Source organism: Temnothorax nylanderi, unplaced genomic scaffold (genome assembly GCF_030848795.1).
Source record: "Temnothorax nylanderi isolate EJ_2023f unplaced genomic scaffold, tnyl_v1.0 TNYL_tig0025_pilon, whole genome shotgun sequence".
NCBI classification, from domain to species: Eukaryota; Metazoa; Arthropoda; class Insecta; order Hymenoptera; family Formicidae; genus Temnothorax; species Temnothorax nylanderi.
This window is the reverse complement of record NW_027249087.1, coordinates 178,203-183,674: the sequence shown is the minus strand read 5'-3', so window position 1 is coordinate 183,674 and position 5,472 is coordinate 178,203. Positions and strand designations below refer to the sequence as shown.

The window sequence follows — 5,472 nt, the reverse complement described above, 5'->3', positions numbered from 1 at the left end:
CGATTTTTATTTTTACTTTCCCAAATGTCCGAGTTTCTATTAATATCGCGTACAATTACAATTAAATACTTTTTATTAATATGGATTGTTGTAAGTCACGCGCAAGAACCTTTGTGAAAGCAAGATGTTAAATAAAGTAATTTATTAGTGGAATTTTATATCAATCAAGGGACACGCAAAGACACTATTTTCATCGTCAGTAAAACGTTTGGCGATTTTGCCTATCCTGAATGCTCGAACTAAATTTTGGACTATTATTTTTACGATTTGCAAAGCTTAATCTTTTGAAATCAAAATATAGCTTTTTACGGGTTTATCGCTGTTCCGATCATTGTGTAAATAGTAATATGGATATATGGTAATATTAAATCATCGATCGACATTATTCCGATCGAATATATTTCATCAATATATATACAAAACTGTTTTACTGAGGTCGTTGTACTTTCGTTTCAATGAACGTCGTTGAAGCTTTTAGGGTCGCCGGGAGAAAGTGCAGCGACTGAAACGTTCCTTGGAACGTGTTCTTAGTCGCTCAGACGACACGAAACTTTCAACGAATCTGTACGACGGCCACGTGTTCAATGATAATATAATCGTACCAAAGCGCTCAAAATTCCTATTCGAGAATGTTTTACATCCTCATACATGTGTATGCCGTATGTAGATTCGCCATGTCGACAACCTTTTCGAGAGCATTTTTGCCGAGAAAAAAAAGACGTTATCGAAGTGACAGGGTGTTAAGCTGTTTCTCCTAATTTTGTTGAAGCTATAATGTATAATCGTTCCATATTTTCAGCCGTTAATTATTGCAGATGAAAAATTTCACCTTTGTCGACGTATGCCTAAAAATACATATTGCGTGCCATGAATCTTTTCTCTTTACCCTATTTCTCGCACGATAGACACAATAAATTGTATATCCCGCGCCACTGAATTGATGAGCGCGCATTGACTTAAGAATCTACACATAATTGGCCTCGAAGTTTTTTATTAGTTACGGTCATGAAACAACCCCGCTAAGATTTCTACTTTCCCAGATTTTCGCCGACATTTATACCTCGAATGTTTAGTCAACTTTAAGAATTAAAAAGTCTTTTTAAATCAGCGCGCACAAGTCTCTCCAATTCTCTCGAAATAAAAAGTATATAATTTATTGGATTACTAAAAAGTTTAAGAGAATTAAAAACATTTTTTAACTCAAGATACAAAAGTCCAATAATTCCAAGTAGAACAATTATTTATTTTTTGGAGCGCAAATAATATTGTCAGTAAAGAACACAATTTTTGCTGGTAGTAAAAGTTGTGGGATTTGTTAAGACATGAAATTGGATGATTCATGCTGCAGCGCTGAGTGCAGTTTTAATGACATTAATAACATTAATCGCTACCGCACAATTTTCTCAGCGTATACATCGGTGACTGCGCAAAGCGGAGCGGACACCGAGGAAGATCGGCTTATCGAGGGCCCTAACATCGCAAAAATGCAGAGAGGAATAGAAAGGCGTATTCCTCGATATACATAAGCGCGCGCCGTGACTTTCACCGATGCGACGACGTCAAGAAACGTTCTTGTGCCAGCGATCGATTACGCAATAATTTACGTAGCCGCGATACCAAAGAAAGCATACGGCGGATCCGGTTTTAACACATTCGTGGATTAATTTCGTGGAATGAAAGACGGAATGAAACGTCCGATTGTTCAATTTGGCTAACAAGTGAAACGCTCATCGCTTTCTGGACATCTCGTGTTTCCTTATGTGCATATAGTAAAAAAAGAACTTTTAGCCAGTGTCGCGGCTAAAATTCGTCTTTATGCAAAGATTCAGTCATTGTTTTCATTTTTATTAACATCAGTATGTCAATCCCACACTTTTGTATGCCGGAATTGATAAGACAGCGTTTACTAATCTTTCATGTAACGAAATGTTTGATGACGTGTTTATTACATAAAAAAATTATGTGCTTCTCAAATATATTCTACAGTCGTAAGCCATATAAATTGGTTGCAGAGAATAAAATTCAGCATTTTTTTTTACCGAAATCTACAAAGAATAATTTCGCAAAAAATGAAATAAGGAAAAACTTGTAATCGAATGCAAGCGTAAAATAAGACTTCTTTTATTGCTTTGAAGAACTGATTTTAATACCCGACTATATAAGTTTAAAGTATCGAACGAAAAAGTCATTATTTTTTGGTGGTTAAATTTACGTATAGAAAAACATTCAATTTTCAAGGACGTTCAGACAACGTGTTATATGATATGTAACAAAAAGACCAGATCCTGTGTCTAAAAATTAAAATACAATATTAAAATTCGTGTTTTTTGGAACATTTGTCTACATGTATAAGTTTTTCAGTATAGATAAGTAGATCTCTTTTATGCTTAAAGTTCCGAGAAATTATTAAATATTATAATAAAAATCTCACCCATGTTCTCCTGCATTCTTTGTGATTTTATCCCGTTAAATGATTCGCTTGTCGCGCAAGCATAATCAATTTCGATGGCATCGCTGAACGTTGTTGCGAACGAAAAATGACCGTGATACCCATCGGAGCGCTCGGTGAACCTCATTCGAAAGAGCGGTGAAAGCAAAATGAAAGATTACGAGAAGAAAGTGAATCTCCCAACAGCGACGTGGTTGCGAAGGCGTTCGAGAACGGGCGAGCTTCTACGGTGCTTTTATGTCGAAGAAAGTAACATCGTTGCGATACTCTAATTCGTATCTTCGCAATTCGAGTTGACCGACGAAAAACTGTAAACAATAAATACGTTCGCAAAATTCCAGCAAAAGCTTCACTCTGCCTAACAATTAATTATTACGCGTAAATTAACATTTAAAGTTTTTTCTTTTTTATGACCTAATTCTCTTTAAATTTTAACAGTATAAGAATATAAATAAAAATAAGATCTTTGCGCAATTTTACGTAATTTTAGTCTATTCATACTAATACTAATTATTTTGAAAATAACGTTCCCAAGGAGCGCCAATGCGCGTACAATTGCATTGGCTTCAAAACCACATTAATTGTGTGTTCAAAATGCGCGCATTCAAATGCGTAATTAATGCAAATTGAGCATTCAATTGATAAAAGACAGGTTTTATAAAATATTGAAATGAGTAGCTTCTGTCTCATTATGAAACATTTTATTGAAGTTTTTGAATTTTATATAAATTGAATTTTAAATAAATAGAATTTTAAATAAATGACATTTATTATGTCAAAAATAAAGATATTCTCTAAATAAGAATGTTCTTTTCTTCTGTGATAGCTGTATACTGGAATATGCTCACAGCAATGCTTAAAAGCTGGGCACGAAGAAAAATTCCAATACAGTACAGAGTTCACTAGTTGTCCGATTGGGCTCCTCGATCAATGAGCGTAGGTGTACTTTTTGATATGCGCTTCCATAATATGCATTAAATGCGCATATAATGCGGGACAAATATCCGCATTTAATGAAAAGTTTAATGTACATTCAAAGCGCATTATACGCGCATTGGCGCTCCTTGGGTTGTGTACCATATGCACATGTGTACCTTTGGAAGAAAAGACGAAATATTCCAACTGTGGTCAGATGGACTCGAACCCGAGTCCTTGCATATCGTGAGTAGTCCTGACACCTTTGCCCCTAGACCCTAGACCACACTGCCTCCCCCCCTCCCATCGGGCATCGTGCATCACCCATCTGTATTATGATATAAATTATTTTTAGAGACTAAAGTGTTCTCTGTGACTTTGATGAGCTTTGGATATTGTAGTTTAGATCCAAATAAGAGATACTTTTAATAATTTTTTAATGCACATTTTTTATGCAGAGGGATTTTCTTTGAAAAAATTGATTTTTATGTTTTTGACCATTATCAAAATAATAAGAAATATGCAAAAAGGTTCAAACCAAGTTTTTGTGGTTTTAAACGCATTTTTATGTATAAAAATTAAAAAAAAAGTTATATTTTTTAAAATATTACTACTTGTTTTTGAGAATTTTGAAATGTTTTTATAAATTAAAACTAATTTAAAGATAAATTCAACCATATATAATAAAATTATTTTCTGAAAATGCGATTTTGAGATATAAGCTATAAAGATTCTTATATGCATGCCGTAGCTGATTTATGCACTCGCTACTTGACAACTTCTTCCTCTTCCTTCTCGCGAAATGAAGTATTTTAATATGTATATGTACTACAATGTTACAAACTTTATTTGAGTTCCTCACTAAATCACGATTATAAATGTAAATGATAATAAATATCAAATTGATTTTCATCTGTTATGTCTAACATTTCATGAATAATTTCAGACAAGTTGCTTAGCAAAAACGCGATAAAAATAGTTTTAAAATTATACTTGCGTTTAACAATAATTGCTATTTGATATGTCATAAGGACAACATTGTTATAAAAGCCATGCGTATATCATTTGCAACGCAATAGTTTAGTGCCAAAGTTCAGTCTGTTCATAGTTGTTATTCACTGCAAGTTATAAGAAAATGCAGGTATCTTAAAATTTGTTATTGTTCTATTACTACTTATACGCTTGTAAAAAAGCATTTTGGTATCTTTTATAAAATTTGGCAAATATTTATATAAGAGACATTTTTATATAATATTTGTATATCAAATGGAATATTATTCTTCTATCATTATGTGTTTAAAAAATATACATATATAATATGTGCATATATAAATAAAGCTTCGTAAAAGAAACTTGTGTCCGCTTCCTCGTGTTAAATATTTTTGGGAGAGCATAATCGTATTTGCAAACTATTTTATATTAGTTTACACTCATATAAATCTATACGTAAAAAAATTTGTTAAACAAGCATTTATATTCATGTTATTTATTGCAATGCTCAACTCTAAATACTGGTTATCAAAATTTTGATATTTAACCGACGTTTTGTATTCGATGTAAGAAGTTTTGCATTATAGTTACCTCAGCATTATATGAGCGTTATAAAGTATTGAAACTTTAATAGTGTTGACAGAGCTTACATTTAACAATGAACAACACTTGACTCAGCTTCAAAATATTATGTGGTAAATCACGGATACTTTTTTAGAAATGATAGTAATGACTGCTCTAAACAAGTTCCATGAACTTTTTCGAAAAAATTATTTTTATTCTATTTTTTTATTAGCAAGATAATAAATAAATTTTGAAATTTGGAGATAGTCTTTATCAATTACGACTTTACATTAATTGAAAAAAATATTAAGGAAGGCAATGTGTGGTGAAATACATTTCTAAATTCTAATCGTGATTTTAACATTTTATTTTTGTAAAAATATATTAATGAGTATAGCAAAGAAAAGTCGATTTCAATTTTATTAAGCAATCATATAAATGGTTAATTATCCGTTTTTTATTGAAATCAGAAATGCAGATCTTTCAGAGTTTTTAGTAACTGTCACATGTATTAGGTATTTTAGGTATTTTGAAATTACTCACCTGTACTCACG

General features: G+C 32.1%; 1 long non-coding RNA gene across 1 annotated transcript; it reads right to left on the bottom strand.

The window, feature by feature from the left end:
- Positions 1–1,219: 1,219 nt before the first annotated feature.
- LOC139769849 (uncharacterized) lies at positions 1,220–4,250 on the bottom strand. The gene is made up of 2 exons (XR_011717637.1): positions 3,544–4,250; positions 1,220–2,757 (listed from the first exon to the last, which is right to left on the bottom strand). It is a non-coding gene; the product is annotated as an uncharacterized lncRNA (long non-coding RNA).
- Positions 4,251–5,472: the final 1,222 nt, after the last annotated feature.